Consider the following 23,884-nt stretch of genomic DNA (forward strand, 5'->3'; position numbering starts at 1 on the left):
GTACTTACTATCTGACAACAGGGGAGCTTTGCAATCTTGCTTCCAAAGGCACAACTAAGTCCAGCAGCTGGAAATAAAAGTTCGACAAACTCAACCTCAAAATAATGCAGTTTCGTAGCACCAAGGATAATTAAACACTGGAAGATTTTGACAAGGTGCTTTTAAAATGTCAGTGCAACTTCTTCGCAGTCAACTCACAGATTGCCACGGAGACCAGCTTCAGGGCAAGTAAGACTGCACTGGGGAAGGGATCTGCAGCAAAAAGGGCCGACGAAAAGCTCTTTTGGGGGCTTTTTGAAGCCGGGAAAAGCCCTTTGCCTTTGCTGGGGGCTGTCAGTTGGTGGGCGGGCTGCTGAGATAGCCTGTGGAGCCAGCACCACCCACCGTTGATCAGGTGATAAGAAGCCTAGTAGCTGCCCACAGGGCACAGGGTGAGCAGTGACTGTGTGTGCCCCGGGGGGGGGGGGGGGGGCACACAGCCGTTTGCAGCTCGTTGGGCAGTTACAGCTGAGCTGCTGTTTGCAGCTCATTGGGCAGGGCGCTGAGTCTTTGCCAGTGCACAAAGTAAGCTGGATCGCTCTAAGAGAACGGCCAGTGCAGGTGAGGGGAGAGGAGGAACAGCAGCCTGCAGGGATGCGTGAGCAGGGTGTGTGGGAAGCAGCAAACAGTGGTTGGTTCCCTCCCGGCCAGAGAGAAGAACATGGTCACAACACAGCCAAGAGCCACAATGAGGAAGAATGTGGAAACTCAGACCGAGATCCTGCACAAACACGCAGCTGTGCAGGTCTGGCTGCGACAAGTGCCTGAGCCTGGCACTATGTCCTGTTTTGGCCCAAACCAGGCCAATTAGTCCTAGAGAAACCAAGGTCACTGCTAAATTCCTCACTGCTTAGGAGTGAAGAGCCAAAGGGGGGTCACACCTGCAGGGAGGAGCAGCCAGCAAAAGTGACCCAAGATTGACCAACGAGGTATTCCATCCCATACATGTCATTCTCACTTTCCTATTTATCACTAACCCACTGTCTCCTGGAGGTGGGGCCCAGGAGGGAGGGGCCCTCCTGTCTCCCACTGATTGGTACCAGCTTTGCCAATTCTCCAGTTAAAAGCCTGCAGGTGTGATAACAGGGGGAGGTACTGCATTTTCCCCTCTGCCTGTGCTGGGGGAGCAGCTCTGCCTAAGGAGGTTTTTCCAAGCTCTTGATCTTGGTTTTGTATATATTTGTATATATTTGATTATTTCTATTATTCTTATTATACTCTTTTTTATTACTATAGTTTATTAAAACTGTTTTAACTTTCCAACCTGTAAGTCTCTTTCCCTTTTCCCTTTCCCTTAGGGTGGGGGGGGGGGGAGAGGGTTAACAGAGAGCATCTGCCACCTGGTTAATAGCCGGCCCAGCTTTAAACCCTGACAGATTTATTGGTACCTGAACAGGGGCTCGAGAGAAGCTCCAACAGGTTGCTCTGATAAGTTGAATCCTGGCTCTGGGGGGAAGAGACCCAGAGACCTCAGCTGAGAGAGTATCAGATCTCTTCCTTTGAGATTTATAAGGGGTTGGAAATTAAAACAGATAGTGAAGATAGTGATGTCATTTTTGAATGCTGTGTTATCTCATCTTTTTATGGAGTTTCTTTCACAGTTGAGTATTGCAATGATGCCTTACCTGCCGTGGGCACTGTGTTATTGCTTGCTTCTTATGAATGTTGACATGCAGTTTAGCAGTGGGCGCTGGTTGAAATGTATTGTTTTGGTATGGGGTTTGATACTGATTTATGCTGTGATAAACTGGGCAGTTCCTATTCCGATCTCTTATCTCTATGACACAATGATGGGCAGCTTTAATCGTGAATCAGTAGCAGTGACTTCATCTGCACGCTCGAGGCGTCCTTTAGCTGATTCTGTTAATGATTACACTTCCAGTTTTACTTTGGGAAATAGTACCTTCTCCTTTTCTGCCAAGCTGCTTCCACTAGATTTTGCGAAATTAGGATGGTGCTGTCTAGGTGGCATGTTTTTATTTTAGGTTGTCCTGAATGTGTTTCTGATGTGGGATAAGATTAAATATTGGTGCAGGGACAGTTGTAGGTGTTATGCAGCCACCTCAGATCCTACAGCGTGTGCTGCTGCTACAGCCACTAAATCCACTGAAACCTCGGCAGCCTGCACCACAGCTGCTACACCCCCCAAGATGGCCACTGCAGCTACTCGGACCCCAGCATCTATCGAATCTGTACCAATTACTCCTGTAACCAGGAAGAAATACAGAAAGAAATCAGCTTGTGAAGAGAAGGATGATGACTCGGAGCCTTCTAAGGCAGAGCCATCATATGACCCAGGTGAGGGCCCTTCTCAGGCAGAGTCAGGGCCTGACACAGATGGGGGTTTCCTCAATCGTCCTTTTAAAGCAGACCCATCACAGAAGAAAGGTCCTTCTAAAGCAGAACTATCACAAGAGGAGGACTCGGATGTAGAGGTAACCTACCACTCCTTATCCCTGAAGGACCTGAGAAATAGAAGGAAAGACTTCAGCCGTTATGACGGTGAACCTATAATTACCTGGTTGCTCCGATGCTGGGATAATGGGGCAGACAGCATGCAATTAGATGGCAGAGAAGCCAGACAGTTGGGATCCCTGTCCAGAGATGGTGGTATTGATAAGGCGCTCGCAAGAAAGTCAAACACTATCAGTCTCTGGAGGCGACTCTTGTCAGCTGTAAAGAGCAGGTATCCCTATAAAGATGATGTTCTGAGTCACCTAAGCAAATGGACCACTATAGAAAAAGGTATTAACTACCTTAGAGAACTGGCTGTGCAAGAGATCATTTATAGACACCCACGGGACATTGTAGATCCTGATGAAGTGGAATGCAACCGATCCATGTTCCGGAAGGTCGTGAAGAATGCTCCACCGACATATACCCATACATTGTCAATATTAGTCTGGGGAGAAGATGCTATGGCACGACCTAGTGTGGGCGAAATGGCTAACTGTATGCGACAGTATGAAGATAGTATTTCTTCCCCACTGCAGGCCCGCATCTCGGCTGTGGAAAAACTGACTAAGGAAAACAAGGACTCATTTAAACAACTGTCAGACAAACTGTCCAGGATCGAGAATAAACTTGACTCTCTACCTACACTGGCGCGCGTTGCAGCCGTTAGGAGAAAACGCTCTCCTACAGGACCAGCTCAAAGGAAATGGAACACATCACGAGGTATCCTGTGGTTTGCCCTGCGTGGTTATGGGGAGGACATGAGCAGATGGCATGGACAACCTACCAGTACCCTACAGGCACGAGTACGTGAGTTGCAAGCTAAAAGAAATACCAGAGAGAATTTTTCTAGAAGGATGGCTGCTCCAGTTACCAGTGAACAGGACCCCAGTCAGGGTAGATGGGCCTCAAATCCCTTTTTCCCAAGTGTGAATAGGAGAAATGAAGGTCCAATCCCCGTGAGCAGCACGAATCCATTTCTTAATTAGGGGGGCCCTGCCTCCAGCCAGGTGGAGGAGAGGGACAACTGAGTTTATTGGACTGTGTGGATTCGATGGCCTGGCACATTAAAACCACAAAGGTATCGAGCCTTGGTAGACACTGGTGCACAGTGCACCCTAATGCCATCGGATCATAAAGGGGCAGAATCTATCAGTATTTCAGGAGTAACAGGAGGATCTCAAGTGTTATCTGTATTGGAGGCCGAAGTGAGCCTAACTAAAAATGAATGGAAAAAGCACCCCATTGTGACTGGCCCAGATGCCCTGTGCATCCTTGGCATAGACTACCTTAAGAAAGGGTATTTTAAGGACCCAAAAGGGTATAGATGGGCCTTTGGTATAGCAGCTGTAGAGACTGAGGACATTAAACAGCTGTCTACCTTGCCTGGCCTCTCAGAGGATCCTTCTGTTGTGGGGTTGCTGAAGGTTGAAGAACAACAGGTGCCAATTGCTACTACCACGGTGCACCGACGACAATATCGCACCAATCGAGACTCCCTGATCCCCATTCATAAACTGATTAGACAATTAGAAAATCAAGGAGTGATTGGCAAGACTCGCTCACCATTTAATAGTCCTATATGGCCAGTGCGAAAGTCTGATGGAGAATGGAGATTAACTGTGGACTATCGTGGCCTAAATGAAGCTACACCACCGCTGAGTGCTGCTGTGCCAGACATGCTAGAACTTCAATACCAACTGGAGTCAAAGGCAGCCAAGTGGTATGCCACCATAGACATTGCTAATGCATTTTTCTCTATTCTTTTGGCACCAAAGTGCAGGCCACAGTTTGCTTTTACCTGGAGAGGTATCCAGTATACCTGGAATCGACTGCCCCAGGGGTGGAAACACAGTCCTACTATTTGCCATGGACTGATCCAGACTGCACTAGAAGAGGGTGGAGCTCCAGAACATTTGCAATACATTGATGACATTATTGTATGGGGTGATACAGCAGCAGAAGTTTTTGAGAAAGGGGAGAAAATTATCCAAATTCTTCTGAAAGCTGGTTTTGCCATAAAAAGAGGCAAGGTCAAGGGACCTGCCCGGGAGATCCAGTTTTTAGGGATTAAATGGCAAGATGGGCGTCGCCAGATCCCGATAGAGGTGATCAACAAAATAACAGCTATGTCCCCACCAACTAACAAAAAGGAAACACAAGCCTTCTTAGGCGTTGTGGGTTTCTGGAGAATGCATATTCCAGACTACAGCCAGATTGTACGCCCTCTTTATCAAGTGACCAGAAAGAAGAATGATTTTCAGTGGGGCCCTGAACAACAACAGGCTATTGAACAGATTAAACAAGAGATTGTGCATGCAGTAGCCCTTGGACCAGTCCGTACGGGACAAGATGTTAAAAATGTGCTCTACACCTCAGCTGGGGACAATGGTCCTACCTGGAGCCTCTGGCAGAAAGTGCCAGGGGAGACTCGAGGTCGACCCCTAGGATTTTGGAGTCGAGGATACAAGGGTTCCGAGGCCAATTACACTCCAACTGAAAAAGAGATACTGGCAGCGTATGAAGGAGTTAAAGCTGCTTCAGAGGTAATTGGTTCTGAAGCACAACCTCTCCTGGCACCTCGATTACCAGTACTAGGCTGGATGTTCAAGGGTAAGGTTCCTACTACCCATCATGCAACTGATGCTACATGGAGTAAATGGATTGCATTAATTACACAGAGGGCTCAAAGAGGAAACCCTAATCGCCCAGGAATCTTAGAAGTGATCATGGACTGGCCAGAAGGCAAAGACTTCGGAATGCCGCCAGAAAAGGAGGTGACACGTGCTGAAGAAGCCCCACCATATAATGAACTACCAGAGGATGAGAAGCAGTATGCCCTGTTCACCGATGGATCCTGCCGTCTTGTAGGAAAGCATCGGAAGTGGAAAGCTGCTGTATGGAGTCCCATATGACAAGTCACAGAAGCCACAGAAGGACTAGTTGAATCAAGTCAATTTGCAGAGGTAAAAGCCATCCAGCTGGCTTTAGACATTGCTGAACGAGAAAAGTGGCCAAGGCTGTATCTTTATACTGACTCATGGATGGTAGCAAATGCCTTGTGGGGGTGGTTAAAGCAGTGGAAGCGAAGCAACTGGCAGCGTAAAGGTAAACCTATTTGGGCTGCTGAATTGTGGCAAGGTATTGCTGCTCGGCTAGAGAAACTAGTCGTGAAGGTATGTCATGTAGATGCTCACGTACCTAAAAGTCGGGCAACTGAGGAACATCGAAACAACCAACAAGCAGATCAGGCTGCTAAAGTGTTCCAAATAGATTTGGACTGGGAACATAAAGGTGAACTATTTTTAGCTCGGTGGGCTCATGACACTTCAGGTCATCAAGGGAGAGATGCAACATACAGATGGGCTCGTGACCGAGGGGTGGACTTAACCATGGACTCTATTGCACAGGTTATCCATGATTGTGAAACATGCGCCGCAATTAAGCAAGCCAAACGGTTAAAACCTTTGTGGTATGGGGGGTGGTGGTTGAAATATAAATATGGGGAGGCCTGGCAAATTGACTATATCACACTCCCTCAAACCCGCCAGGGTAAACGCTATGTGCTTACCATGGTGGAGGCGACCACCGGATGGCTGGAAACATACTCTGTGCCCCATGCCACTGCCCGGAACACTATCCTGGGCCTTGAAAAGCAAATCTTGTGGCGACACGGCACGCCAGAGAGAATTGAGTCGGACAATGGGACTCATTTCAAAAACAGTCTCATAGACAACTGGGCCAAAGAGCATGGCATCGAATGGGTATATCACATCCCCTATCATGCACCAGCCTCTGGGAAAATTGAACGGTATAATGGGCTGTTAAAAACTACCCTGAAAGCAATGGGGGGTGGAACCTTTAAAAACTGGGATAAGCATTTGGCACAAGCTACCTGGTTAGTTAACACCAGAGGATCTATCAACCGAGCTGGCCCTGCTCAGTCAGACCTTCTACATACAGTAGAAGGAGATAAAGTCCCTGTGGTGCATGAAAGGAATCTATTGGGAAAAACTGTCTGGATTCTTCCTGTAACGGGCAAAGGTAAACCCATTCGTGGGATTGCTTTTGCTCAGGGACCTGGATGTACTTGGTGGGTGATGTTGCAAGATGGTGAAGTCCGATGTGTCCCTGAAGGTGATCTGATTCTGGGTGAGACTACTTAATTCTGAACTGTATGTTGTTGCTGCATAATACTAAGAGTGTTCATAAGTGTTTTTCAGGTTAAGACAGTGGTGATGAGACCGGAGCTAGCTGCAAGTGGCATCCAGTAACCTCCTCGAGACTGACATTTTGAACCTGCAACCCGTGGGCATGAACCGTGACAGAACTCATACCATCTCTCCTGCCCTGAGAGACTGCTAGCCAGATGGAAACCCACAGTCCTGAACTAAATGAACTTGATGAACTTTTTGCATAAAGATGAATCATAAACTAGTGATATGTGTATATATATTTTAAAATGAAAAGGTAGTGGTGATCTGAGTATGATGTGAATGGTATGGAATAAGGGGTGGAATGTCCTGGTTTGGCCCAAACCAGGCCAATTAGTCTTAGAGAAACCAAGGTCACTGCTAAATTCCTCACTGCTTACAAGTAAAGAGCCAAAGGGGGGGTCACACCTGCAGGGAGGTATTCCATCCCATACATGTCATTCTCACTTTCCTATTTATCACTAACCCACTGCCTCCTGGAGGTGGGGCCCAGGAGGGAGGGGCCCTCCTGTCTCCCACTGATTGGTACCAGCTTTGCCAATTCTCCAGTTAAAAGCCTGCAGGTGTGATGGCAGGGGGAGCTACTGCATTTTTCTCTCTGCCTGTGCTGGGGGGAGCAACTCTGCCTGAGGAGGTTTTTCCAAGCTCTTGATCTTGGTTTTGTATATATTTGATTATTTCTATTATTCTTATTATACTCTTTTTCATTACTATAGTTTATTAAAACTGTTTTAACTTTCAACCTGTAAGTCTCTCTCCCTTTTCCCTTTCCCTTAGGGTGGAGGGGGAGAGGGTTAACAGAGAGCATCTGCCACCTGGTTAATAGCGGGCCCAGCTTTAAACCGTGACACACTCGAACTAGAGGGAGTCAGAGACACCCCTTGTGTGCAGTGTAATCAAGTAAATGGCCTGCTCGGGCAGGTGGTTGAACTGAGAGAGGAGGTAGAAAGATTAAGAAGGATCAGAGAGTGGGAAAGCGAGATAGATTGGTGGAGCCACACTGTGAGGCAAAGGCAGCAGGAAGAGACTCTACAAGAAGTGGAGGACCCCCTCCCCTCCTGTCACCAGGCCAAAGGTGAGGACATAATGGACAAGGGGGAATGGAGAGAGGTCCCTCCTCCGAGAGGCAAGAGAAAAAACCTTCTCGGCCAATCTCACCTTCCCAGTTGCCTTTGTACAATAGGTATGGGGCTTTGGGACTTGACGGCCAGGCGAATGAAGATGGAGATAAGGATCCATCCAGTGAGTCGCCCATGGCTTGTCACTCATCCCCACATCTTATGACTTCTTCAATTAAGAAGAAAAGGAGGGTAATTGTAGTAGGCGACTCTCTTCTGAGGGGAACAGAGGGGCCCATTTGTCAAGCAGACCCATCCCACAGGGAAGTTTGCTGCCTCCCTGGGGCTCGGGTTAGAGATGTTAAAAGGAAGCTCACTGCTCTGGTGCAGCCCTCTGATTATTACCCTTTGTTAGTTATCCAGGTTGATAATGATGAGGCTGTAGAGAGAAGTCTAAAGGCAATCAAAAAGGACTGCAAGGCACTGGGGCAACAAGTTGAAGGTTTGGGTACGCAGGTGGTGTTTTCATCAATACCTCAAGTGGTAGGGAAAAACACTGAAAGAGGGTGGAAAACACACCTGATTAACACATGGCTCAGAGACTGGTGCCACCGTCGGAATTTTGGCTTCTTTGATCATGGGGAAGTTTATATGGCACCTGGTCTGCTGGTGACAGATGGAGTACATCTGTCTCTGTCACGGTTTAAAGCTGGGCTGGCGATTAAACCTGCAGCAGACGCTCTCTGTTAACCCTCCCCCCCCACCCGAAGGGAAAGGGAAAGGGAAAAGGGAGAGAGACTTACGGGTTGGAAAGTTAAAACAGTTTTAATAAACCTATAATAATGAAAAAGAGTATAATAATAATATTGGAATAATCAAATATATACAAATATATATACAAAACCAAGATCGAGCTCCCCCGATGTCGGCAACGTCACCACCGGCACTGCAGGGCAGGCTCCGGGAAGGCCCAGGCTGGGCCTAGCGACGGTCGAGAGCTGGATTCAGGGATGCACGGATCGGGATCGGGGGCAGCAGGAAAACAGTCGGAGTCCTCCTTGGACACCGGCCATAGCAGAAAGAGCAAGAGCGAGCAGGAGGGCAGCAAGAGGCGCGAGACCCTCGTGATCCCCCCGCTTTATACCGAGAATGACGTGTATGGGATGGAATACCCTCGTTGGTCAATTTTGGGTCACCTGCCCTGTCTGCTCCCCCCTGCAGCTGCGACCCCCCCTTCAGCTTTTCACTTGTAAGCAGTGAGGAATCCAGCGGTGACCTTGGTTTCTCTAAGAAAAAAGTACAGCAAGAGCCTTACTGCACAACATCCCTACCGGTGCCTCAGCGATAACTACAAACTTCGAGCGTTATCAGTCCTGGAAGCAGACACTGTCTGCAAAAACATGCAGTTAGTTTCAGAAAGTGCAGTTATTTAGAGGAGACTTAGCTGAAAGTAAAAAATCACTGAAAGGAAAATCGGCCTGGTTTAGGCCAAACCAGGACATTCCACCCCTTATTCCATACCATTCACGTCATACTCAGATCACCACTAACTTTTCATTTTAAGATATATACAGATAACATTAGTTTATGATTCATCTCTATACAGAAAAAAAAAAGTTCATCAAGTTCATTTAGTTCAGGATTGTGGGTTTCCATCTGGCTAGGAGTCTCTCAGGGCAGGAGACATGGTATGAGTTTTGTCACAGTTCATGCCCACGGGTTGCAGGTTAAAGATGTCAGTCTCGAGGAGGTTACTGGACGCCACTTGCAGCTAGCTCTGGTCTCGTCACCACTGTCTTAACCTGAAAGACACTTATGAACACTGTTAGTATTATGCAGCAATTAACATCATGCAGTTCAGAATTAAGTATTCTCACCCAAGATCAGATCACCTTCAGGGACACATCGGACTCCACCATCCTGCAGCATCACCCACCAAGTACATCCAGGTCCTTGAGCAAAAGCAATCCCATGAATGGGTTTACCTTTGCCCGTAGCAGGAAGAACCCAGACAGTTTTTCCCAACAGACTCCTTTCATGCACCACAGGGACTTTATCCCCTTCTACTGTATGTAAAAGGTCTGACTGAGCAGGGCCAGCTCGATTGATAGATCCCCTGGTGTTAACTAGCCAGGTAGCTTGTGCCAAATGCTTATCCCAGTTTTTAAAGGTTCCACCCCCCCCCCCATTGCTTTTAGGGTAGTTTTTAACAGCCCATTGTATCGTTCAATTTTCCCAGATGCTGGTGCATGATAGGGGATGTGATATACCCATTCGATGCCATGCTCTTTGGCCCAGTTATCTATGAGACTGTTTTTTGAAATGAGTCCCATTGTCCAACTCAATTCTCTCTGGTGTGCCGTGTCGCCACAAGATTTGCTTTTCGAGGCCCAGGATAGTGTTTTGGGCAGTGGCGTGGGGCACAGAGTATGTTTCCAGCCATCTGGTGGTCGCCTCCACCATGGTAAGCACATAACGTTTACCCTGGTGGGTTTGAGGGAGTGTGATATAGTCAATTTGCCAGGCCTCCCCATATTTATATTTCAACCACCGCCCCCCATACCACAAAGGTTTTAACCGTTTGGCTTGCTTAATTGCGGCGCATGTTTCACAATCATGGATAACCTGTGCAATAGAGTCCATAGTTAAGTCCACCCCTCGGTCACGAGCCCATCTGTATGTTGCATCTCTTCCTTGATGACCTGAAGTGTCATGAGCCCACCGAGCTAAAAATAGTTCACCTTTATGTTCCCAGTCCAAATCTATTTGGAACACTTTAGCAGCCTGATCTGCTTGTTGGTTGTTTCGATGTTCCTCAGTTGCCCGACTTTTAGGTACGTGAGCATCTACATGACGTACCTTCACGACTAGTTTCTGTAGCCGAGTAGCAATATCTTGCCACAGTTCAACAGCCCAAATAGGTTTACCTTTACGCTGCCAGTTGCTTCGTTTCCACTGCTTTAACCACCCCCACAAGGCATTTGCCACCATCCATGAGTCAGTATAAAGATACAGCCTTGGCCACTTTTCTCGTTCAGCAATGTCTAAAGCCAGCTGGATGGCTTTTACCTCTGCAAATTGACTTGATTCACCTTGTCCTTCTGTGGCTTCTGTGACTCGTCGTATGGGACTCCATACAGCAGCTTTCCACTTCCGATGCTTTCCTACAAGACGGCAGGATCCATCGGTGAACAGGGCATACTGCTTCTCATCCTCTGGTAGTTCATTATATGGTGGGGCTTCTTCAGCACGTGTCACCTCCTTTTCTGGTGGCATTCCGAAGTCTTTGCCTTCTGGCCAGTCCATGATCACTTCTAAGATTCCTGGGCGATTAGGGTTTCCTATTCGAGCCCTCTGTGTAATTAATGCAATCCATTTACTCCATGTAGCATCAGTTGCATGATGGGTAGTGGGAACCTTACCCTTGAACATCCAGCCTAGTACTGGTAATCGAGGTGCCAGGAGAAGTTGTGCCTCAGTACCAATTACCTCTGAAGCAGCTCTAACTCCTTCATATGCTGCCAGTATCTCTTTTTCAGTTGGGGTGTAATTGGCCTCGGAACCCTTGTATCCTCGACTCCAAAATCCTAGGGGTCGACCTCGAGTCTCCCCTGGCACTTTCTGCCAGAGGCTCCAGGTAGGACCATTGTCCCCAGCTGAGGTGTAGAGCACATTTTTAACATCTTGTCCCATACGGACTGGTCCAAGGGCTACTGCATGCACAATCTCTTGTTTAATCTGTTCAAAGGCCTGTCGTTGTTCAGGACCCCACTGAAAATCATTCTTCTTTCTGGTCACTTGATAAAGAGGGCGTACAATCTGGCTGTAATCTGGAATATGCATTCTCCAGAAACCCACAACGCCTAAAAAGGCTTGTGTTTCCTTTTTGTTAGTAGGTGGGGACATAGCTGTTATTTTGTTGATCACCTCTATCGGGATCTGGCGACGCCCATCTTGCCATTTAATCCCTAAAAACTGGATCTCCCGGGCAGGTCCCTTGACCTTGCCTCTTTTTATGGCAAAACCAGCTTTCAGAAGAATTTGGATTATTTTCTCCCCTTTGTCAAAAACTGCTGCTGCTGTATCACCCCACACAATGATGTCATCAATGTATTGCAAATGTTCTGGAGCTCCACCCTTTTCTAGTGCAGTCTGGATCAGTCCATGGCAAATAGTAGGACTGTGTTTCCACCCCTGGGGCAGTCGATTCCAGGTGTACTGGATACCTCTCCAGGTAAAAGCAAACTGTGGCCTGCACTTTGGTGCCAAAGGAATAGAGAAAAATGCATTAGCAATGTCTATGGTGGCGTACCACTTGGCTGCCTTTGACTCCAGTTCGTATTGAAGTTCTAGCATGTCTGGCACAGCAGCACTCAGCGGTGGCGTAACTTCATTTAGGCCACGATAGTCCACAGTTAATCTCCATTCTCCATCAGACTTTCGCACTGGCCATATAGGACTATTAAAGGGTGAGCGAGTCTTACTAATCACTCCTTGATTTTCTAATTGTCTAATCAGTTTATGAATGGGGATCAGGGAGTCTCGATTGGTGCGATATTGTCGTCGGTGCACCGTGGTAGTAGCAATTGGCACCTGTTGTTCTTCGACCTTCAGCAACCCCACAACAGAAGGATCCTCTGAGAGGCCAGGCAAGGTAGACAGCTGTTTAATGTCCTCAGTCTCTACAGCTGCTACACCAAAGGCCCATCTATACCCTTTTGGGTCCTTAAAATACCCTCTCTTGAGGTAGTCTATGCCAAGGATGCACGGAGCATCTGGGCCAGTCACAATGGGGTGCTTTTTCCATTCATTTTTAGTTAGGCTCACTTCGGCTTCCAATACAGATAACACTTGAGATCCTCCTGTTACTCCTGAAATACTGATAGATTCTGCCCCTTTATGATCCGATGGCATTAGGGTGCACTGTGCACCAGTGTCTACCAAGGCTCGATACCTTTGTGGTTTTGATGTGCCAGGCCATCGAATCCACACAGTCCAATAAACTCTGTTGTCCCTTTCCTCCACCTGGCTGGAGGCAGGGCCCCCCTAATCAAGAAATGGATTTGTGCTGCTCACAGGGACTGGACCTTCATTTCTCCTATTCACACTTTGGAAAAAGGAATTTGAGGCCCATCTACCCTGACTGGGGTCCTGCTCACTGGTAACTGGAGCAGCCATCCTCCTAGAAAAATTCTCTCTGGTATTTCTTTTAGCTTGCAACTCACGTACTCGTGCCTGTAGGGTACTGGTAGGTTGTCCATGCCATCTGTTCATGTCTTCCCCATAACCACGCAGGGCAAACCACAGGATACCTCGTGATGTGTTCCGTTTCCTTTGAGCTGGTCCTGTAGGAGGGCGTTTTCTCTTAACAGCTGCAACGCGTGCCTGTGTAGGTAGAGAGTCAAGTTTATTCTCGATCCTGGACAGTTTGTCTGACAGTTGTTTAAATGAGTCCTTGTTTTCCTTTGTCAGTTTTTCCACAGCCGAGACACGGGCCTGCAGTGGGGAAGAAATACTATCTTCATACTGTCGCATACAGTTAGCCATTTCATCCACACTAGGTCGTGCCATAGCATTTTCTCCCCAGACTAATATTGACAATGTATGGGTATATGTTGGTGGAGCATTCTTCACAACCTTCCGGAACATGGATCGGTTGCATTCCACTTCATCAGGATCTACAGGATCTACAACTTCCTGTGGGTGTCTATAAATGATCTCTTGCACAGCTAGTTGTCTAAGGTAGTTAATACCTTTTTCTATAGTGGTCCATTTGCTCAGGTGGCTCATAACATCATCTTTATAGGGATACCTGCTCTTTACAGCTGACAAGAGTCGCCTCCAGAGACTGATAGTGTTTGACTTTCTTGCAAGCGCCTTATCAATACCACCATCTCTGGACAGGGATCCCAACTGTCTGGCTTCTCTGCCATCTAATTGCATGCTATCTGCCCCATTATCCCAGCATCGGAGCAGCCAGGTAATAATTGGCTCACCATCATAACGGCTGAAATCTTTCCTTATATTTCTCAGGTCCTTCAAGGATAAGGAGTGGTAGGTTATCTCTACATCCGAGTCCTCCTCCTGTGATAGTTCTGCTTTAGAACGACCTTTCTTCTGTGATGGGTCTGCTTTAAAATGACGATCAAGGGAACCCCCATCTGTGTCGGGCCCTGACTCTGCCTGAGAAGGGCCCTCACCTGGGTCCTGTGATGGCTCTGCCTTAGAAGGCTCTGAGTCATCATCCTCCTCTTCACGAGCTGATTTCTTTCTGTATTTCTTCCTGGTTACAGGAGCAATTGGTACAGATTCGTTAGATGCTGGACTCTGAGTAGATGCAGTGGCTGTCATGGGAGTGCTGAGACTCGTTAGAGTCTGAATAGCTGCAGTGGCCATCTTGGGGGGTGTAGCAGCTGTGGTACAGGCTGCCGAGGTTTCAGTGGATTTAGTGGCTGTAGCGGCAGCACACGCTGTAGGATCTGAGGTGGCTGCACAACATCTACAACTGTCCCTGCACCGATATTTAATCTTATCCCACATCAGAAACACATTCAGGACAACCGAAAATAAAAACATGCCACCTAGACAGCACCATCCTAATTTCACAAAATCTAGAGGAATCAGCTTGGCAGAAAAGGAGAAGGTACTATTTCCCGAAGTAAAACTGGAAGTGTAATCATTAACATAATCAGCTAAAGGACGCCTGGAGCGTGCAGATGAAGTCGCTGCTACTGATTCGCGATTAAAACTGCCCATCATTGTGTTATAGAGATAAGAGATCGGAATAGTAACTGCCCAGTTTATCACAGCATAAATCAGTATCAAACCCCATACCAAAACAATACATTTCGACCAGCGCCCACTGCTAAACCGCATGTAAACATTCATAAGAAGCAAACAATAACACAGTGCCCACGGCAGGTAAGGCATCATTGCAATACTCAACTGTGAAAGAAACTCTATAAAAAGACGAGATAACACAGTACTCAAAAATGACATCAGCATCTTCGCTATCTGTTTTAATTTCCAACCCCTCGTAAATCTCAAAGGAAGAAATCTGATACTCTCTCAGCTGAGCTCTCCGGGTCTCCTCCCGCCGGAGCCGGGATTCGACTTATCAGAGGAACCTGTTGGAGCTTCTCTCGAGCCCCACGTTGGGCGCCAATAAATCTGTCACGGTTTAAAGCTGGGCTGGCGATTAAACCTGCAGCAGACGCTCTCTGTTAACCCTCCCCCCCCACCCGAAGGGAAAGGGAAAGGGAAAAGGGAGAGAGACTTACGGGTTGGAAAGTTAAAACAGTTTTAATAAACCTATAATAATGAAAAAGAGTATAATAATAATATTGGAATAATCAAATATATACAAATATATATACAAAACCAAGATCGAGCTCCCCCGATGTCGGCAACGTCACCACCGGCACTGCAGGGCAGGCTCCGGGAAGGCCCAGGCTGGGCCTAGCGACGGTCGAGAGCTGGATTCAGGGATGCACGGATCGGGATCGGGGGCAGCAGGAAAACAGTCGGAGTCCTCCTTGGACACCGGCCATAGCAGAAAGAGCAAGAGCGAGCAAGAGGGCAGCAAGAGGCGCGAGACCCTCGTGATCCCCCCGCTTTATACCGAGAATGACGTGTATGGGATGGAATACCCTCGTTGGTCAATTTTGGGTCACCTGCCCTGTCTGCTCCCCCCTGCAGCTGCAACCCCCCGTTCAGCTTTTCACTTGTAAGCAGTGAGGAATCCAGCGGTGACCTTGGTTTCTCTAAGAAAAAAGTACAGCAAGAGCCTTACTGCACAACATCCCTACCGGTGCCTCAGCGATAACTACAAACTTCGAGCGTTATCAGTCCTGGAAGCAGACACTGTCTGCAAAAACATGCAGTTAGTTTCAGAAAGTGCAGTTATTTAGAGGAGACTTAGCTGAAAGTAAAAAATCACTGAAAGGAAAATCGGCCTGGTTTAGGCCAAACCAGGACAGTCTCAAAGGGGAAAAAGGATCCTCGCACAGGAGTTGGTGGGGCTCGTTGAAAGGGCTTTAAACTAGGCTCAAAGGAGGAAGGGGATAAAACCAGGCTCACTAGAGATGAGCCTAAGGACAGCCTTCAGACTACTGTCCTACTTGAGGTGGGTAATGGTGGTACATGGGGCAATAATAACACAGGGCTCACTAATAAGTTAGTAACCACGGAAGTGGCCAGGAATGGTCAGATAGCAAGAGTGAAAACTGGTGGCTTAGCTCCCTCTCTGAAGTGCTTACATACCAATGCACGGAGTATGGGAAATAAGCAGGAGGAGTTGGAGATCTGCCTTAGATTTCATGACTATGATATAGTTGTGATCACTGAAACATGGTGGGACAGCTCCCATGACTGGAATGTTGTCATGGATGGCTATGTACTATTTAGGAAAGACAGACCAACAAGGCGAGGCAGCGGTGTTGCTCTTTATGTGCGAGAGCAATTGAAATGTATTGAGTTCTGTCCGGGGGGGAGGTAGAACAGGTTGAAAGCTTGTGGGTAAGAATTAAGGGACATGCAAAGGGGAGTGAAACTGTTGTGGGGGTCTACTATTGTCACGGTTTAAAGCTGGGCTGGCTATTAAACCTGCAGCAGACGCTCTCTGTTAACCCTCCCCCCCCTCCACCCGAAGGGAAAGGGAAAAGGGAGAGAGACTTACGGGTTGGAAAGTTAAAACAGTTTTAATAAACCTATAATAATGAAAAAGAGTATAATAATAATATTGGAATAATCAAATATATACAAATATATATACAAAACCAAGATCGAGCTCCCCCGATGTCGGCAACGTCACCACCGGCACTGCAGGGCAGGCTCCGGGAAGGCCCAGGCTGGGCCCAGCGACGGTCGAGAGCTGGATTCAGGGATGCACGGATCGGGATCGGGGGCAGCAGGAAAACAGTCGGAGTCCTCCTTGGACACCGGCCATAGCAGAAAAAGAGCAAGAGAGCGAGACCCTCGTGATCCCCCCGCTTTATACTGAGAATGACATGTATGGGATGGAATACCTTCGTTGGTCAATTTTGGGTCACCTGCCCTGTCTGCTCCCCCCTGCAGCTGCGACCCCCCTTCGGCTTTTCACTTGTAAGCAGTGAGGAATTCAGCAGTGACCTTGGTTTCTCTAAGAAAAAGTACAGCAAGAGCCTTACTGCACAACATCCCTACTGGTGCCTCAGCGATAACTACAAACATCGAGCGTTATCAGTCCTGGAAGCAGACACTGTCTGCAAAACATGTAGTTAGTTTCAGAAAGTGCAGTTACTTAGAGGAGACTTAGCTGAAAGTAAAAATCACTGAAAGGAAAATCGGCCTGGTTTAGGCCAAACCAAGACATTCCACCCCTTATTCCATACCATTCACGTCATACTCAGATCACCACTACCTTTTCATTTTAAAATATATACAGATAACATTAGTTTATGATTCATTTCTATACAGAAAAAAAAGTTCATCAAGTTCATTTAGTTCAGGATTGTGGGTTTCCATCTGGCTAGGAGTCTCCCAGGGTAGGAGAGATGGTATGAGCTTTGTCACAGTTCGTGCCCACGGGTTGCAGGTTAAAGATGTCAGTCTCGAGGAGGTTACTGGACGCCACTTGCAGCTAGCTCTGGTCTTGTCACCACTGTCTTAACCTGAAAAACACTTATGAACACTGTTAGTATTATGCAGCAATTAACATAATGCAGTTCAGAATTAAGTATTCTCACCCAAGATCAGATCACCTTCAGGGACACATCGGACTCCACCATCCTGCAGCATCACCCACCAAGTACATCCAGGTCCTTGAGCAAAAGCAATCCCATGAATGGGTTTACCTTTGCCTGTAGCAGGAAGAACCCAGACAGTTTTTCCCAACAGATTCCTTTCATGCACCACAGGGACTTTATCCCCTTCTACTGTATGTAAAAGGTCTGACTGAGCAGGGCCAGCTCGGTTGATAGATCCTCTGGTGTTAACTAACCAGGTAGCTTGTGCCAAATGCTTATCCCAGTTTTTAAAGGTTCCACCCCCCATTGCTTTCAGGGTAGTTTTTAACAGCCCATTATACCGTTCAATTTTCCCAGAGGCTGGTGCATGATAGGGGATGTGATATACCCATTCGATGCCATGCTCTTTGGCCCAGTTATCTATGAGACTGTTTTTGAAATGAGTCCCATTGTCCGACTCAATTCTCTCTGGTGTGCCATGTCGCCACAAGATTTGCTTTTCAAGGCCCAAGATAGTGTTCCGGGCAGTGGCATGGGGCACAGAGTATGTTTCCAGCCATCCGGTGGTCGCCTCCACCATGGTAAGCACATAACGTTTACCCTGGCGGGTTTGAGGGAGTGTGATGTAGTCAATTTGCCGGGCCTCCCCATATTTATATTTCAACCACCGCCCCCCATACCACAAAGGTTTTAACCGTTTGGCTTGCTTAATTGCGGCGCATGTTTCACAATCATGGATAACCTGTGCAATAGAGTCCATAGTTAAGTCCACCCCTCGGTCACGAGCCCATCTGTATGTTGCATCTCTTCCTTGATGACCTGAAGTGTCATGAGCCCACCGAGCTAAAAATAGTTCACCTTTATGTTCCCAGTCCAAATCTATTTGGAACACTTTAGCAGCCTGATCTGCTTGTTGGTTGTTTCGATGTTCCTCAGTTGCCCGACTTTTAGGTACGTGGGCATCTACATGACGTACCTTCACGACTAGTTTCTCTAGCCGAGTAGCAATATCTTGCCACAGTTCAGCAGCCCAAATAGGTTTACCTTTACGCTGCCAGTTGCTTCGCTTCCACTGCTTTAACCACCCCCACAAGGCATTTGCCACCATCCATGAGTCAGTATAAAGATACAGCCTTGGCCACTTTTCTCGTTCAGCAATGTCTAAAGCCAGCTGGATGGCTTTTACCTCTGCAAATTGACTTGATTCACCTTGTCCTTCTGTGGCTTCTGTGACTCGTCGTATGGGACTCCATACAGCAGCTTTCCACTTCCGATGCTTTCCTACAAGATGGCAGGATCCATCGGTGAACAGGGCATACTGCTTCTCATCCTCTAGTAGTTCATTATATGGTGGGGCTTCTTCAGCACGTGTCACCTCCTTTTCTGGTGGCATTCCGAAGTCTTTGCCTTCTGGCCAGTCCATGATCACTTCTAAGATTCCTGGGCGATTAGGGTTTCCTCTTTGAGCCCTCTGTGTAATTAATGCAATCCATTTACTCCATGTAGCATCAGTTGCATGATGAGTAGTAGGAACCTTACCCTTGAACATCCAGCCTAGTACTGGTAATCGAGGTGCCAGGAGAAGTTGTGCTTCAGTACCAATTACCTCTGAAGCAGCTCTAACTCCTTCATATGCTGCCAGTATCTCTTTTTCAGTTGGAGTGTAATTGGCCTCGGAGCCCTTGTATCCTCGACTCCAAAATCCTAGGGGTCGACCTCGAGTCTCCCCTGGCACTTTCTGCCAGAGGCTCCAGGTAGGACCATCGTCCCCAGCTGAGGTGTAGAGCACATTTTTAACATCTTGTCCCGTACGGACTGGTCCAAGGGCTACTGCATGCACAATCTCTTGTTTAATCTGTTCAAAGGCCTGTTGTTGTTCAGGACCCCACTGAAAATCATTCTTCTTTCTGGTCACTTGATAAAGAGGGCGTACAATCTGGCTGTAATCTGGAATATGCATTCTCCAGAAACCCACAACACCTAAGAAGGCTTGTGTTTCCTTTTTGTTAGTTGGTGGGGACATAGCTGTTATTTTGTTGATCACCTCTATCGGGATCTGGCGACGCCCATCTTGCCATTTAATCCCTAAAAACTGGATCTCCCGGGCAGGTCCCTTGACCTTGCCTCTTTTTATGGCAAAACCAGCTTTCAGAAGAATTTGGATTATTTTCTCCCCTTTGTCAAAAACTGCTGCTGCTGTATCACCCCACACAATGATGTCATCAATGTATTGCAAATGTTCTGGAGCTCCACCCTTTTCTAGTGCAGTCTGGATCAGTCCATGGCAAATAGTAGGACTGTGTTTCCACCCCTGGGGCAGTCGATTCCAGGTGTACTGGATACCTCTCCAGGTAAAAGCAAACTGTGGCCTGCACTTTGGTGCCAAAGGAATAGAGAAAAATGCATTAGCAATGTCTATAGTGGCGTACCACTTGGCTGCCTTTGACTCCAGTTCGTATTGAAGTTCTAGCATGTCTGGCACAGCAGCACTCGGCGGTGGTGTAGCTTCATTTAGGCCACGATAGTCCACAGTTAATCTCCATTCTCCATCAGACTTTCGCACTGGCCATATAGGACTATTAAAGGGTGAGCGAGTCTTGCTAATCACTCCTTGATTTTCTAATTGTCTAATCAGTTTATGAATGGGGATCAGGGAGTCTCGATTGGTGCGATATTGTCGTCGGTGCACCGTGGTAGTAGCAATTGGCACCTGTTGTTCTTCAACCTTCAGCAACCCCACAACAGAAGGATCCTCTGAGAGGCCAGGCAAGGTAGACAGCTGTTTAATGTCCTCAGTCTCTACAGCTGCTATACCAAAGGCCCATCTATACCCTTTTGGGTCCTTAAAATACCCTCTCTTGAGGTAGTCTATGCCAAGGATGCACAGAGCATCTGGGCCAGTCACAATGGGGTGCTTTTTCCATTCATTTTTAGTTAGGCTCACTTCGGCCTCCAATACAGATAACACTTGAGATCCTCCTGTTACTCCTGAAATACTGATAGGTTCTGCCCCTTTATGATCCGATGGCATTAGGGTGCACTGTGCACCAGTGTCTACCAAGGCTCGATACCTTTGTGGTTTTGATATGCCAGGCCATCGAATCCACACAGTCCAATAAACTCGGTTGTCCCTTTCCTCCACCTGGCTGGAGGCAGGGCCCCCCTAATTAAGAAATGGATTCGTGCTGCTCACGGGGATTGGACCTTCATTTCTCCTATTCACACTTGGGAAAAAGGAATTTGAGGCCCATCTCCCCTGACTGGGGTCCTGCTCGCTGGTAACTGGAGCAGCCATCCTCCTAGAAAAATTCTCTCTGGTATTTCTTTTAGCTTGCAACTCACGTACTCGTGCCTGTAGGGTACTGGTAGGTTGTCCATGCCATCTGTTCATGTCCTCCCCATAACCACGCAGGGCAAACCACAGGATACCTCGTGATGTGTTCCGTTTCCTTTGAGCTGGTCCTGTAGGAGGGCATTTTCTCTTAACAGCTGCAACGTGCGCCTGTGTAGGTAGAGAGTCAAGTTTATTCTCTATCCTGGACAGTTTGTCTAACAGTTGTTTAAATGAGTCCTTGTTTTCCTTAGTCAGTTTTTCCACAGCTGAGATGCGGGTCTGCAGTGGGGAAGAAATACTATCTTCATACTGTCGCATACAGTTAGCCATTTCGCCCACACTAGGTCGTGCCATAGCATCTTCTCCCCAGACTAATATTGACAATGTATGGGTGTATGTCGGTGGAGCATTCTTCACAACCTTCCGGAACATGGATCGGTTGCATTCCACTTCATCAGGATCTACAGGATCTACAATTTCCCGTGGGTGTCTATAAATGATCTCTTGCACAGCTAGTTGTCTAAGGTAGTTAATACCTTTTTCTATAGTGGTCCATTTGCTTAGGTGGCTCATAACATCATCTTTATAGGGATACCTGCTCTTTACAGCTGACAAGAGTCGCCTCCAGAGACTGATAGTGTTTGACTTTCTTGCGAGCGCCTTATCAATACCACCATCTCTGGACAGGGATCCCAACTGTCTGGCTTCTCTGCCATCTAATTGCATGCTATCTGCCCCATTATCCCAGCATCGGAGCAGCCAGGTAATAATTGGCTCACCATCATAACGGCTGAAATCTTTCCTTATATTTCTCAGGTCCTTCAAGGATAAGGAGTGGTAGGTTATCTCTACATCCGAGTCCTCCTCCTGTGATAGTTCTGCTTTAGAACGACCTTTCTTCTGTGATGGGTCTGCTTTAAAATGACGATCAAGGGAACCCCCATCTGTGTCAGGCCCTAACTCTGCCTGAGAAGGGCCCTCACCTGGGTCATGTGATGGCTCTGCCTTAGAAGGCTCTGAGTCATCATCCTCCTCTTCACGAGCTGATTTCTTTTGGTATTTCTTCCTGGTTACAGGAGCAATTGGTACAGATTCAATAGATGCTGGGGTCTGAGTAGATGCAGTGGCTGTCATGGGAGTGCTGAGACTCGTTAGAGTCTGAGTAGCTGCAGTGGCCATCTTGGGGGGTGTAGCAGCTGTGGTGCAGGCTGCCGAGGTTTCAGTGGATTTAGTGGCTGTAGCGGCAGCACACGCTGTAGGATCTGAGGTGGCTGCACAACATCTACAACTGTCCCTGCACCGATATTTAATCTTATCCCACATCAGAAACACATTCAGGACAACCGAAAATAAAAACATGCCACCTAGACAGCACCATCCTAATTTCACAAAATCTAGAGGAACCAGCTTGGCAGAAAAGGAGAAGGTACTATTTCCCGAAGTAAAATTGGAAGTGTAATCATTAACACAATCAGCTAAAGGACGCGTGGAGTCCGCAGATAAAATCGCTGCTACCGCGGTCAGAATAGTAACAGCCCAGTTTATCACGACATAAATCAGTATGAAACGCCATAACAAAACAATGCACATTGACCAGTGCCCAGCAGTGATAAACTGCACATAAACAGTAACAAACAGCGCATACGGCAAGTAAGGTATCATTACACTTAACTCTGTAAAAGGCTTTATAAAGAGATGAGATAACACAGCGTTCAAAAATGACATCAGCATCTTCGCTATCTGTTTTAATTTCCAACCCCTCGTAAATCTCAAAGGAAGAAATCTGATACTCTCTCAGCTGAGCTCTCCGGGTCTCCTCCCGCCGGAGCCGGGATTCGACTTATCAGAGGAACCTGTTGGAGCTTCTCTCGAGCCCCATGTTGGGCGCCAATAAATCTGTCACGGTTTAAAGCTGGGCTGGTGTCACGGTTTAAAGCTGGGCTGGCGATTAAACCTGCGGCAGATGCCCTCTGTTATCCCCCCCCCCTCCCCCCAGAGGGAAAGGGAAAGGGAAAAGGGAGAGAGACTTCTGGGTTGGAAAATTAAAACAGTTTTAATAAACTATAATAATGAAAAAAAAGTATAATAATAATAATAGAAATAATCAAATATATACAAATATATATACAAAACCAAGATTGAGCTCCCCTGAAGTCAGCCACGTGACCACCGGCACTGCAGGGCAGGCTCCGGGAAGGCCCAGCCTGGGCCTAGCGACGGTCGAGAGCTGGATTCAGGAATGCACGGATCGGGATCGGGGGCAGCAGGAAAACAGACGGAGTCCTCCCTGGACACCGGCCATAGCAGAAAGAGAGCGAGACCCTCGTGATCCCCCCACTTTATACCGAGAATGACGTGTATGGGATGGAATACCCTCGTTGGTCAATTTTGGGTCACCTGCCCTGTCTGCTCCCCACTGCAGCTGCGACCCCCCTTCGGCTCTTCACTCGTAAGCAATGAGGAATTCAGCAGTGACCTTGGTTTCTCTCAAGAATAAGTACAGCAAGAGCCTTTCTGCACAACATCCCTACCGGTGCCTCAGTGATAACTACAAACTTCGAGCGTTATCAGTCCTAGAAGCAGACACTGTCTGCAAAAACATGCAGTTACTTAGAGGAGACTTAGCTGAAAGTAAAAATCACTGAAAGGAAAATCGGCCTGGTTTAGGCCAAACCAGGACATTCCACCCCTTATTCCATACCATTCACGTCATACTCAGATCACCACTAACTTTTCATTTTAAAATATATACAGATAACATTAGTTTATGATTCATCTCTATACAAAAAAAAAAGTTCATCAAGTTCATTTAGTTCAGGATTGTGGGTTTCCATCTGGCTAGGAGTCTCCCAGGGTAGGAGAGATGATATGAGCTTTGTCACAGTTCGTGCCCACGGGTTGCAGGTTAAAGATGTCAGTCTCGAGGAGGTTACTGGACGCCACTTGCAGCTAGCTCCGGTCTCATCACCACTGCTTCAACCTGAAAGACACTTATGAACACTGTTAGTATTATGCAGCAATTAACATCATGCAGTTCAGAATTAAGTATTCTCACCCAAG

The 23,884-nt window shown here is 47.4% G+C and overlaps 1 pseudogene; it reads right to left on the bottom strand.

Annotated features, from left to right (window-relative positions):
• Positions 1-23,884, bottom strand: part of LOC137677207 (protein hinderin-like) — a 149,653-nt pseudogene that overhangs the window by 31,450 nt on the left and 94,319 nt on the right.

This window comes from Nyctibius grandis (assembly GCF_013368605.1).
Source record: "Nyctibius grandis isolate bNycGra1 chromosome W unlocalized genomic scaffold, bNycGra1.pri SUPER_W_unloc_3, whole genome shotgun sequence".
In the NCBI taxonomy this organism is placed as follows: Eukaryota; Metazoa; Chordata; class Aves; order Nyctibiiformes; family Nyctibiidae; genus Nyctibius; species Nyctibius grandis.